Source organism: Microcaecilia unicolor, chromosome 1 (genome assembly GCF_901765095.1).
Source record: "Microcaecilia unicolor chromosome 1, aMicUni1.1, whole genome shotgun sequence".
NCBI classification, from domain to species: domain Eukaryota; kingdom Metazoa; phylum Chordata; class Amphibia; order Gymnophiona; family Siphonopidae; genus Microcaecilia; species Microcaecilia unicolor.
The window spans coordinates 409,781,900-409,796,443 of record NC_044031.1 but is presented as its reverse complement, the minus strand read 5'-3'; positions in this window follow the sequence as shown (position 1 = coordinate 409,796,443).

The window sequence follows — 14,544 nt, the reverse complement described above, 5'->3', positions numbered from 1 at the left end:
TCCCGCGACGGGAAGCAGGTGGGGATGCCCAAAATCGGCTTTCGATTATGCCAATTTGGGCGACCCTGAGAGAAGGACACCCATCTCCCGAATTGTGTCGAAAGATGGGCGCCCTTCTCTTTCGAAAATAAGCCTGAGAGTAAAAATTTTTTTTAGGTATATTAAAAGCAAGAAGCTGGCAAAAGAATCAATTGGACCGCTGGATGACCAAGGGGTAAAAGGAGCACTCAGGGAAGACAAAGTCATAGTAGAGAGATTAAATTAATTCTTTGCTTCTGTCTTCTCCGAGGAAGATTTAGGAGAGATTCCGGTGCCAGAAATGGTACTCAAAACTGACGAGTCAGAGAAACTTCTATAAACCTGTAATATGTAATTGCACAGTTTGACAAATTGAAGCATAGCATATCACCTGGGCTGGATGGTATTCATCCCAGAGTGCTGATAAATTGGAAAATGAATTTGTAGAACTATTGTTACTAGCATTTCCTCCCTCTCTCTCTCTCTCTCTCTCTCTCTCTCTCTCTCTCATTCCCCTAACCCCTGCTGCCATGCAGCACCTTTGGATTCCTTCCTCCCATTTTCACCTCTGCTGGAGCTTTGTTAGCAAACAAGGATTGAAGATGTGCAGGACCACAGCTTTCCCTATGCTGCTACTGCTTCCTCTGCCAATCCCAGAAGTTTACATAAGAAGCGGTACCAGCAGAGGAAGCAGTAGTGGTGCAGGGAGAACTGCATCCAGTGCGTTTTCACTCCTCGTTTGCTAGTGTGGGCCCGGTAGAGAGAAAAATGGGAGGAAGGGAGCCAAAAGATGCTGCAAGGTGGTGGCAGGATAGTGGAGTGCGAGAGAGAGAGAGAGGGCGGGGGCAATGCAATATTAGGAAGGCAAGGCAGTGGTCTGGTGCAGTTGGAGCTGAGGTTCCCCAAGCCTCTTATATGGGGCACCTGTGTCTCTTTGTGTTTTTGCTGCATGCTACTCTATTGTTTAGACTGAGCATAGTCCCTTTCATCAAACATTGCTGGTCAATCTGTCACTAAACTTAACAACTCTCATGCTTGGGCAGATAAAAAAATATATATAACACAATTCAAACTGAGAAACCCAAGCTTGGGAATCACCCACTTGTTTGCCTATTTCAATCTTGCTTGTCAACGGAAAAGCAGGAGTGATCAGACACAATTCCACCTCCCCCCCCCCCCCCCCTGAGAAATGTTTTCTGTCTACAGTTTATGAACTTACTGAGGAGACCACTGTGTGTGGGAAGGGCTTTGGAAGATCTGCCTCAGCACTATTGGATGCAAACAAATTAACAAGGATCCCCTGCCAACACGGGCCATGTTTCACATCTATGGCTGCAGTCCGCTAAACACTTGCCCTCCACAGCTTAACAATGCATGTGATGCTTGCATTCATAGAGCCCCTGCTCTTTAACTAATTTTTTTTGTTGTTACAGTTGTACCCCATGCTTTCCCACTCATGGCAGGCTCAATGTGGCTTACATATTGTATACAGGTACTTATTTGTACCAGGGGCAATGGAGGGTTAAGTGACTTCCCCAGAGTCACAAGGAGCTGCCTGTGCCTGAAGTGGGAATCAAACTCAGTTCCTCAGGACCAAAGTCCACCACCCTAACCACTAGGCCAGTCCTCCACTCACTATTAAAGTGATTTATCCAGCACCAAGTTGTGTGCCTTATCATCCTGTCGTCTTTGGAAAGCACCTGTAAGCAACTGCTTGATCTTTGGGATATCCTGTTTTTTGATATTCTTTAACTTGTTCTGGTAAATCAAGTTAGTGTTTATTACCCATACTTTTTCACTGTATGCTTCTCTTCCATGCTTCTATGGCTTTGCCAATAACCTCCATTATTAGAAGCTAAGGAAGGATCTTTACTGTTACCAGAAAGAAGCCTGTTCCCCCTTATTCCGTGACAAAGGTCAGCCCATGTAGGGGCAGAACATCAGGCTATTTAATAGTGGGTGTCACCCCTGATCCTTCCAACCATGTCTTTTATTTTTGAATTGTAAAATGCTGTTGTCAAGCACCAAAGAATATGAGCTGCCCCTTAATCTTGAAATTACTTTGTGATAGTTGTGAGAAACAGAAGCGCATGCTTTCACTTTATTGTCACTGAAGAATGTCATTTTTGGATCACAAAAATGTATCTTTTGTTGGATTTCTAAGAATAATAAATGTTTTGGGGAAGATGAATTTGCCAGGAGAGAAAGTGTCAATGTGAAGCTATTCATCTCAAGTAAATCCACAGCTCAAGGTGTCTTGCTTTTTGCCAGCCTACAGTTACGAATTCTCTTTTCTTTGTTACAAGATTTCTTAAAATTATTTAAAATGGAGTTATTGTGCTGAATTGAGAAGAGGCTTGTCTTTTAGGAAAGTGGGAATAGGGCTGCAGAAGAGCATTAAAATCCCTTTCTTTGGGGAAAAAGTGGCATTTGTAATTCAACAGCAGTTATTCTAAAAGTGTTGTCTTCAAACTGCTGTCAGCAGAGATATTCAGGGACAGGCCATAGTAATTTGAACTAGGGAAAGCTGAAATTTATGCCACATCTTTCTCTGCCTTAAAAGATTTCCTGCTTAAGGGGATTTTACATAAAGAAGCAGCCATTTGAGAAGTGTAATAGGATTGTATTGTCCTCTCAGCCATCCCCTTTCCCCTTTCTTCAGAAGAAATAGCCAATAGGATTGTATTGTCCTCTCAGCCATCCCCTTTCTTCAGAAGAGATAGCCAATAGGATTGTATTGTCCTCTCAGCCATCCCCTTTCTTCAGAACATAGTAACATACTTAAAGGGGCATAATAGAACGGAAACATCTTTCTCCATGGGCGTTTATCTCCGAGAACGGGTCCGTGAAGGGGCGGACCGAACCGTATTTTCGAAAAACATGGACATTTATCTTTTTTTGAGCTGGGCGTTTTTGTTTTTCAGCGATAATGGAAACCGAAAGCGCCCAGCTCAAAAACGAATAACTCCAAGACATTTATTCGTGGGAGGGGCCAGGATTCGTAGTGCACTGGTCCCCCTCACATGCCAGGACACCAACCGGGCACCCTAGGGGGCACGTTTACAAAAACAAAAAAAAGGTAAAACAGCTCCCAGGTGCATAGCACCCTTCCCTTGGGTGTTGAGCCCCCCAAATCCCCCTCAAAACCCACTGCCCACAAGTCTACACCATTACTATAGCCCTAAGGGGTGAAGGGGGGCACCTACATGTGGGTACAGTGGGTTTGGGGGGCGGTTTGGAGGGCTCCCATTTACCAGCACAAGTGTAACAGGTGGGGGGGTGGGCCTGGGTCCACCTGCCTGAAGTCCACTGCACCCCCTAATAACTGCTCCAGTGACCTGCATACTGCTGCCAGGGAGGTGGGTATGACATTTGAGGGTGAAAATAAAAAGTTGTGAAACGGCATATTTTGTGGTGGGAGGGGGTTGTGACCACTGGGGGAGTCAGGGGAGGTCATCCCCGATTCCCTCCAGTGGTCATCTGGTCATTTAGGGCACTTTTTGGGGCCTTATTCGTGGAAAAGCAGGGTCCAGGAAAAGTGCCCTAAATGCTCGCTAAAAAAGCATATATTTTTTCCATTATCGTCGAAAGGCACCCATCTCTGATCGTCCGATAACCACGTCCCAGTTCCGCCTTCGACACACCCCCATCAACTTTGTCCGCATCCGCGACGGAGTGCAGTTGAAAAGTCCAAATTCGGCTTTTGATTATACTGCTTATTCGTTTTTGTGAGATAAACGTCTATCTCCCGATTTGGGTCACAATATAGGCGTTTTTCTATTTCGATTATAAGCAGGATAGTAACATAGTAGATGACGGCAGAAAAAGACCTGCATGGTCCATCCAGTCTGCCCAACAAGATAAACTCATATGTGTATACCTTATCTTGATTTGTACCTGCATAGGTATGAGAAATTATTTCAACCATAGAACTGGCATAAATGCTGACACCTACATTCTAGAGATATGTGCATAACTTATACAATTAAATACATACGTACACAAATATATATGCACACATGCCTGTATTCTTTCCATATACATTTTAAAGCAAAGCAAAAAGCACAATGAAGACCTTCAGGACCAGGAGAGTGGGAGATTCTTTATTGGAAAGACCTAGCATAGGACGTATTTTGGCGACTGTTCACCTGCCTCAGAGGTCACATGCGTCTACAGAGTTCTGCATAAAACAGTAACTGGTATGCCACTAACAGGGCTAGATGCTGAGTTGTAGTCCTGCTGATATTACCACATATTTGTTCTCAGCATGTATAAGATCAACATGTGTGTTTTTTCTGATAACATCTTCTGCATTTACACGATTAAGGCATATATTGATCTTATATACACTGAGAGCGTGCATATGGTAATATCAGCAGGGCTGCAACCCAGCAACTAGCCTTTTAGTGGCATACTGTACCTGTTACTGTTTTAAACAGAACTCTGCAGACTCTTGTGACCCCTGAGGCAGGTGAACAGTCGCCGAAGCACAGCCCATGCTGGGTCTTTCCAATAAAGAATCTCCCATTATCCTGCTCCTCAAGATCTTTGTTTAGCTTTGCTTTGTCTTATTGGTGTAGTTTGGTCCCTTTCTTTTCCACTGTCATATACATTTTAAAGCCTTCTTTACAGAATTATCCTCAGAGTGCTTTTAAATGACTGACTGACTTTAGCAACAGCTTGGCAGATCTGATTCAGGCTGACATATAATCTGTGAATAATGCATAAGTTTTCAGTGGACATAACGTACCCCATCAAGAAATGCCAGGAAGTGCCAAAGCAATGTTTTCTTTACCTCGAATCACCCCTGCATGAAATTTATTTTTCAAAGGCTGCAAAGAAATGAACTGTCATTTGTTTTTTTTCTTATTGGTTATATAACTGTTTTCTTATTTTATAGTATAACTAAATCTTTTTATGCAGTCATTTCTATTTCATGAGGCGGATATTAACTAAACCTTCATAAAACTAGGGAAAGATAAATGAGAGTCTGTCACATCTTTAAAATAGAAAGGCAGAGTGTTCTAGTGCTCACAAAAGGAGAAAGTGTTTCCAATGTCTGTATCGGTGCCCACCTAGGTAATAGTGGTCATCACACAATATGGTTTGATATAAGAGCAAAAGCTGAATGCGGATACACAAAACTCAAAGAACTGGATTTCAAAAGTACAGGTTTTGGTAAAATGGGAGAATACCTGAATAAGGAGCTGATGGCAGGGGTAAACATTGTAGAAGTGGAAGTGCAGTGGTACAAGCTAAAAACTACTATAAATATGGCAACTGATCTTTACACAAGGAAAGTAAACAAAAACAAGAGAAACAGGAAGCCAATATGGTTCTCCAAACAAATGACTGAAAAAATAAGGGCAGAAGAGGCTTCATTCAAGAAATACAGAAGAACTCAACAAGAGGATCATGGAAAAGATTACCAGATTAAACTCAAAGAAGCAAAGACAGAAATACGGCTAACAAAAGTGCAGGCGGAAGAGAAAATGGCTAAAGATGCAAAGAGAGGTGGCAACTTTTTTCAGATACATTGGGGAAAGGAGAAAAGATAGGAATGGAATTGTAAGACTAAAAGATGCTGAGAATAGCTATGTGGAGAGTGATGAGGATAAAGTAAATGTGCTAAACAAATTCTTCTCTTCGGTGTCCACAGAAAAATATCCTAGAGCCAGTGGTGGGAGGCGGGGCTGGTGGTTGGGAGGCGGGGATAGTGCTGGATGGACTTATACGGTCTGTGCCCTGAAGAGGACAGGTACAAATCAAAGTAGGGTATACACAAAAACTAGCACATATGAGTTTGTCTTGTTGGGCAGACTGGATGGACCATGCAGGTCTTTTTCTGCCGTCATTTTACTATGTTACTATGTTAGAAAAGGATTACGGTCTGCTGCTAAGAGAATACCTGGGAATGGGGTGGATATTGTGCTGTTGACAGAAGAAAGTATTTATTAACAGCTTCAGAATCTGAAAGTGAACAAAGCTATGGGACTGGATAGGATACATCCCAGGGTACTGAGGGAGCTCAGAGAAGTCCTAGCGGGACCTCTTAAGGATTTATTCAATAGATCTTTAGAGATGGGAGAGGTTCCATGGGATTGGAGATGAACTGATGTGGTCCCTCATCACAAAAGCGCAGACAGGGAAGAAGTGGGAAACTACAGGCCAGTAAGCCTCAGGTCGCTAGTAGGAAAAATAGTAGAGTTGCTGCTGAAGGAGAGGATACTTGACTTTCTAGAAGCTAATGGGATGCAGAATTTGAGGCAACATGGCTTTACCAAAGGAAAATCCTGCCAAACAAATCTGGTTGACTTCTTTGACTGGGTGACTAAAGAACTGGATGAAGGACATGCACTAGATGTAATCTACTTGGATTTTAGTAAAGCCTTTGATACAGTCCCTCACAGAAGACTGATGAATAAGCTGAGAAGGCTGAACTTGGGACCCAAAATTAAGCGGTGACCTGGATAGATGACAGAAGGTAGTGGTAAATGGAATCCGTTTGGAGGAAAGGAAAGTGAGTTATGGAGTGCCTCATGGTTTGGTGCTGTGGCCAGTTTTATTTAATATATTTATGAGGCATTGCTGAAGGGTTAGAAAGAAAAGTTTGTCTTTTTGCAGATGACATGAAGATAGTCAATAGAGTGGATACCCTGGAGGGAGTAGAAACCATGAGAAGGAATCTTCAAACATTGGAAGAACGGTCAAGGGTCTGACAGTTAAAATTTAACACAAAGAAGTGCAGAGTGATGCACTTGGGATGCATAAATCCAAAAGAGATGTACCAGAGAAGAGGGGAGAGAGATTGGTAAGATCGGCTCAGGAGAGGGACCTGGGGGTAATGGTGTCTGAGGATCTCAAGGTGATGAAAATGCGACAGGTTGGTGGCTTTGGCCAGAAGGATGCTAGGCTGCATAGAGAGAGGTTTAACCAGCAGAAGAAAGGAGGTGTACAAGTCATTGAACACATTACTTCAAATGAGGCCTCACCAGTTTTGGAGGCCATATCTTGCTAAGGATGTAAAAAGACTTGAAGCAGTTCAGATAAAAGCTCCAAAAATGGTACGGGAGTATATGTAGCAAGATGTATGAGGAGAGACTTGCTGACCTCGACATTTATACCCTGGAAGAAAGGAGAAACCGGGGTGATATGATACAGGCATTCAAATATTTGAAAGGTATAAATTTGCAGACAAACTTTTTCCAGAGACTGGAAGGTGGTAAAACTAGAGGACATGAATTGAGACTGAAAGGGGGCCAACTCAGGAATAATGTCAGGAAGTATTTTTTTTTTTTACTGAGAGGGTGATAGGTGGTGGAGATGGAAACAGTAATGGAATTCAAAAATGTGTGGGATAAACACAAAGGAATTCTGTTTAGAAGGAATATATCCAAAGAAGCTTAGCGGAGATTAGGTAGAAACATCGCTAATTGGGAAGCAAAGCCTTTGCTGGGCAAGATTTCTATGGTCTGTGCCCTGATTGTGGCTGAATAGAATTGGATGGGTTGGAGTGGAGCCTTTCAAACGCTTCGACAACTTCAGAAATTTAGTACAAGGACAGTGTCAGGCAGACTTCTACGGTCTGTATCCTGAAAATGGCAAAGACAAATAAAGATCCGATATAAATATGAAGTATCACAACATACCATATGTAATGAGTTTATCTTCAAGGGCAGACTGGATAGATCGTACAGGTCTTTATCTGCCATCATCTACTATGTTACTATGTTTTAGGATAGGTGAGGCCATTTAGCTCTGTCATCTGCAGCCCAGTAAAGACCCGACAAGCCAGTTTCTGTTAAATACCAACCAGTTCTATGGTGAGAAGAAAATAAATATTTTCAGTGCTAAGAGTTAATTCCTTTCTTCTTTAACAGGATGTCTAGCATCCCAAGACAAAAAAAAAATAGAAAGACGCAATGAAAAAATTTGTGATATTTGATCACAAAGTGGGATTGCTGATGCATGAAGAAAACCTAGCTAAATCAAAATTATGGAAGGGGAAAATTCAAGTATCATCAAATATTTAAGCACAGAACAAAAAAGGAAGGCTTTTGCATGCTTCTGATCAGGCCAAAGGCAAAATGTTTATTTAGGAGATAAAACAAGTTAAAAAGACCTTCACAGTATAAACTGGCTGCCTGAGGAGAGATACAGCAGCTGGTTTATATGATTTAAATCTGTTTAACCTCATTTCATCTTTCAAATAAACTTTTTTTTTCTTCTTCATTTTTCTCTACTCTGTGCAAGGTTTTTTTTTTTTTTTTTTTTAATTCTGTTCTTTCCAAGATGAGAGGTTCTGGGCTGAATCTGTGCTGTACTCGATGGCTACTGTGACCAATATACAGTGTAATACGACCCATTAAAATCTGAACTTCATTTTCAACTTTACTTCAACTTGGGGAAATAAAAAAAGACTACTGCTCTTTAGAGGTGCACTTGGAAAAAATGTTTCATTTCATCATGTTTATTTTTCATTCATTTTTTAAAATTTAAAACAATGTTTTATACATTGAAATGGGCTTCTATCAAATTGTTCTACAATATGCAGGTAAACTTATACATATATATACTGCAGGGGCCAAAATTCAGTTGTGGCAGTGATGTGTTCATTTGAATTGTATGTTTATGTTTGTTGGAGATTTGATATACCGCCTTCACAACAAATCAAAGGGTCCTTTTTACTAAGCTGCACTGTAGGTATGTTAGCATTTTTAGCACACACTAATTATATGTTGAGTGAAGTAATATTTTCTCTCATTTGTTTTAAATTTACTACTTAGTATCTTCATTGCATGCCCTATAGGCCTAGTATTCTTGGAAAGGGTAAACAAGCGATTCATGTCTACCTCATCCACTCCACTCTGTATTTTATAGATCTCTATCATATCTCCCCTGAGCCATCTGTTCTCCAAGCTAAAGAGCCCTAGCCACTTTAACCTTTCCTCACAGGGAAGTGTTCCTATTCCCTTTATCATTTTTCTCACTCTTCTCTGTACCTTTTCTAATAAAATTATGGCCTTGATATTCAGACTGTGGGAGATAGCCAGGCTGTCTCTCGCGGTCGGCGCTAAACCTGGATAGTCAATGCCAGTTCATTTCTGGTAACCGGCACTGAATATTTGTTTTAACTTTGGCCGGTCCAAAGTTATTCCACCTATTTTGGTGACCAAATTTGGTTTTGAAAATCGTCGGATAGCCGGTTATATCACCCGATACCGGCTATCTTTAAGACGCTAATCGGCGATATTCAATGCCGGATAGCCAGCTATCTGGCACTGAATATCGCCGGATAGCCACTTATGTGCCATTTTAGCGACCATTTGCTTTTAAATATTGGGCGGTATATATTTTTTTAGATTCGGTGACCAGAATTGCACACAATATTTAAGGTACGGTTGCACCATGAGGTGATATAAGGACATTATAACATTCTCATTATTGTTTTCCATTCCTTTCCTAATAATTCTTAACAATCTGTTTGCTTTCTTAGTCATAATAGATGATTGCAGATAAAGACTTGTACAGTCCATCCAGACTGCCCAACAAGATAAACTCATAGCATAAGATGATAATAATGCTACATATATATACTTGATCTTGATTTGTCCTTTCCATTTTCAGGGCACAGACCGTAGAAGTCTGCTCAGCACTGGTCACATTCTTCAACTACTAAAGTCATCAAAACCCCACTCTATCCCATACAAATCTGTCCAACCATGATCAGGGCACAGACCAAAGAAATCTGACCAGCACTGACTTTACTTCCAATTGCTGGTGTTGCTAACTAATCACCACTAAGTTTGTTGAGTTCCATGCCTTTTATACAGGATTCCTTTGAGTTTATGCCAATCATTTTTTAAGTCTGTTACTATTTTCATCTTTACCACCTTTCATAGGAAGCCATTACAGATACCAACCACCTTTTTGAGAAAAAGTACTTCCTGACATTATTCCTGAGTCAGCTCCTCTGCAACCTCAATTCATGTTCTCTAGTTCTACCACCTTCCCATCTCTGGAAAAGGGTTGTTTGTAGATTAATATTTTTCAAGTATTTGAATGTCTGTATCACATCACCCCTTTCACTCGTTTCCTCCAGGGTATTGTGAGGAACCCCTGAGGGTCATTGAAGAAGAGATCCGGGAGAGGAGCAAGATGGGTAGGTTTCATACCCAGGATTCTAACTACAAGTCCCAGGATCCTAGGGGCTGGGAAGCTACGCCCCCAAGGAGGCATAATTTTCCCAAGAGCCAGCGAAGGGAGGAGGCCTACAGTTCCCAAGAACCCCTGCAAAGCCCTGGGGGCAAACAAAGGGAGCAGCAAGGGAACTACAAGTCCCAGGATCCCGAGGGAGAGGAGGGGGATTGGCTGAGGAGGAATAATAAGGAGGGAGAGGACCAGCTGGGGACCATAAAGGGAGAGGAGCCCATGGAATGGGAGGGGGAGAAAAAGGTCAGAGAGGAGATCCAAGCCCAAGATGACTGGGGAAGTGAACCCATGGAGATTGCTGCTCTAGCTCAGGTACAAGGGAAGAAGTTGAAAGGCTTCATAACAAACCTTCTTCAAGGCTGGGAAGAGCTTGGAGGAAAAGTTAAGCAACTGTTCCACTCAAGGGGGAGAGAGGTACCGTGCTGTAAAGCAGTGAATAATTTCAGCTGTGGCCAGAAGTCAGACCTGGCTGGAGAAACAGGTAGTGACTTGAACTATGTCCAGGATCCTGGCCATGCTAGGAAAGCAGTGAGTGATTTGAACTATGTCCAGAAGTCATGCCATGCTGGGGAGGCAGTGAGTGATTTAAACTGTGTCCAGAAGTCATGCCATGCTGGGGAAGCAGTGAGAGATTTAAACTGTGTCCAGAAGTCATGCCATGCTGGGGAAGCAGTGAATGATTTAAACTGTGAACAGAAGTGGTGTCATGCTGGGGAAACAGTGAGTGACTTGAACTGTGTTCAGAACACTGCCATGCTGGTGAAACAGTGAGTGATTTAAAACTGTGTCCAGGAATCAGGCCATGCTGGGGAAGCAGTGAGTGATTTGAACTATGTCCAGAAGTCATGCCATGCTGGGGAGGCAGTGAGTGATTTAAACTGTGTCCAGAAGTCATGCCATGCTGGGGAAGCAGTGAGAGATTTAAATTGTGTCCAGAAGTCATGCCATGCTGGGGAAGCAGTGAATGATTTAAACTGTGAACAGAAGTGGTGTCATGCTGGGGAAACAGTGAGTGACTTGAACTGTGTTCAGAACACTGCCATGCTGGTGAAACAGTGAGTGATTTAAAACTGTGTCCAGGAATCAGGCCATGCTGGGGAAGCAGTGAATGATTTAAATTGTATCCCGAAACTGTGGCCAGTGGGGGGAAGGAACAAGGGGTGATATGTGCTTTAACCAAGGACTGTGTCTGGAAGAGGAAATGTCTTGGCCTTGCTGATGGAATAAAGTGTTTTTAAGCATATTTTAGAGTCTGCTTCTGGGAGTGCTGTGTCCAGGTAGGGCCCTTCCAGGGTCAGCTGAGTTCATACCTGCAGGAAGGCCTGAAGGTGGTGGCCTGCTGACAGTATACAATCCTTAAATCTTCCCTCATATGTCTTGTGATACAAACCCCATACCATTTTTGTCTGAACTGCTTTAAGTCCTTTTATATCCTTAGCAAGATACAGCCTCCAAAACTGAACATAATATTCCATGTGGGACCTCACCAATAACTTGTACAGAGGCATCAACACCTCCTTTCTTCTGCTGATTATACCCCTCTGTATGCATCCTTCTGGCTGTGGCCACCGCCTTGTCGCATTGTTTCTTCACCTTGAGATCCTCAGATACCATCAACCCAAAGTCCCTTTCCTGAGCTGTGCTTATAACTCTCTCTCTTATCTGGTACATCTCCTTCGGATTTCTGAACCCCAAGTGCATCACTCTGCATGTCTAGGCATTAAAATTTAAATAGCAACATAAGACTCCAGAACATATCAAAACCTTTTTTATTGACAATTAATGTCAATCAACCATACAAAAGGTTTTGATATGTTCTGGAGTCTTATGTTGCTATTTGTTCAACTGACTCTGGTTTTGAATAAATTCCCTATTGTTAGATAGTTGGTTACAATTAAAATTTAAATGCCAAACGTTTGACTATTTTTCTAGTTGTGAAAATCCTTTGCTTATTTCTAGTCTTCTCATGGTTTCTACTCCCTCTGAGGCAACCACTCTATTGGCTATCTTCATGTCATCCACAAAAAAGGCAAACTTTTCCTTCTAACCCTTCAGCAATGTCTCTCACAAATATATTAAACAGAATTGCCCCCAGTACCAACCCCCGACCCCTGAGGCACTCCACTACTCACTTTTCTCTGAGTGGATTCCATTTACCACCACCCTCTGTCACCTGTTGCTCAACCAGTTTCCAATCCAATTCACTACTTTGGGTCCTATGTTTACTCCTCTCAGCTTATTCTTAAAAGTCTTCTGTGAGGAACTGTATCAAAGACTTTACTGAAATCCAAATAGATTACATCTAGTGAATATCCTTTATCCAGTTCTTTGGTCACCCAGTCAAAGAAATCAATCAGATCTGTTTGGCAGGATTTTCCTTTCGTAAAGCCATGTTGTCTCAGATCCTGAAACCCACTGGATTATAGAAAGTTAACTATCTTTTCCTTCAGCAGTGATTCCATTATTTTTTTTCTGTCACCGACATGAGGCTTACATTCCTGTAGTTTCTCACTTCTTCCCTGTCCCCACTTTTGTAAAAGGGACCACATCTGCTCATCTCCAATCCCATGGAACCTCTCCCATCTCTAAAGATCTATTAAATAAATTCTTAGAGGTTCCACCAGAATTTCTCTGAGCTACCTCAGTATCCTGGGATGTATCCTATCCAGCCCCTTAGCTTTGTCCACTTTCAGATTCTGAAGCTGTTTATAAACACTTTCTACTGTGAAAGGTGCAATAGCCACTCCATTTCCAGATATACCCTTTGGGGTTCATTTTTAAAAGAGAAAAAAGTCCAGAAAGTGTCATAAAGCAGAGCATTTGGATGTATTTCTTCTCAACCCGTCAAAATTGGTATTTTCTAAACCTATTTTGCAGATGTTTATCTATAAAGTTAAAATTTAAACTCCACTAAGGCCGTATCTACAGAAGTCTCATTCATAATTCACTGTTTACTTATGTAACTCCAATTTTGTAATTAATGAGAGGAAAAGACTTCAGACGCTCGATAACTCAACTACATATTTTGTAGTAGGTATCGTGCTGCTCAGCATTTACTCTTGAAAAAGAATTTTCTTTATGTAAACTGACTGGCGAGCATCCTCACAAGTCTCAAAAAGCCTCTCCTATCTATGTGTTGTTTTAACTTTATTTCATGCATATATCGGCATTTTTAATGACGCTTTCAGGGGAATTTTCGAAAGAGAAGGGCGCCCATCTTCCGACACAAATCGGGAGATGGGCATCCTTCTCTCAGGGTCGCCCAAATCGTCATAATCGAAAACCGATTTTGGGCTTCCTCAACTGCTTTCCGTCGCTGGAATGACCAAAGTTCACGGGGGGGGGGGGGGGGGGGTATCGGTACCATACTGAAGGCAAGACTGGGGCGTGATTAAGAGATGGGTATCCTCGGCCGATAATGGAAAAAAGAAGGGCATCCCTGACAAGCATTTGGCCGACTTTACTTGGTCCATTTTTTTTCACGACCAAGCCTTGAAAAGGTGCCCGAACTGACCGGATGACCTCCCCTTACTCCCCCCAGTGGTCACCAACCCCCTCCCACCAAAAAAAAAAAAACATTTAAAAACATTTTTCCAGCCTCTATGCCAACCTCAAATGTCATACCCAGCTCCATCACAGCAGTATGCAGGTCCCTGGAGCAGTTTTTAGTGGGTGTAGTGCACTTCAGGCAGGTGGACCCAGGCCCATTGCCCCCTACCTGTTACACTTGTGGTGGTAAATGTGAGCCCTTCAAAACCCACCCGAAACCCACTGTACCCACATGTAAGTGCCCCCCTTCACCCCTTAGGGCTGTGGTAGTGGTGTACAGTTGTGAGGAGTGGGTTTTCGGGGGGGGGGGGGGTTGGGGGGCTCAGCACACAAGGTAAGGGAGATATGCACCTGGGAGGAATTTTTGAAGTTCACTGCAGTGCCCCCTAGGGTGCCTGGTTGGTGTCCTAGCATGTGAGGGGGACCAGTGCACTATGAATGTTGGCTCCTCCCACGACCCAAGGACTAGGATTTGGTCGTTTTTGAGATGGGCTTCCTCGGTTTCCATTATGGCCAAAAACTGGGGACGACCATCTCTAAGGTCGACCATCTGAACATTTAGGTCAACCATCTCTAAGGTCAACCTAAATGTTGAGATTTGGGCGTCCCCAACCATATTATTGGAATGAAAGATGGACACCCATCTTGTTTCAATAATACGAGTTTCCACGCCCCTTCGCAGGGAAGTCCTTAGAGATGGGCGTCCCCGTTCGAAAATGCCCTTCCATGGCACTTATCTGTTATGTGGTTTGGACTAATGGGTAA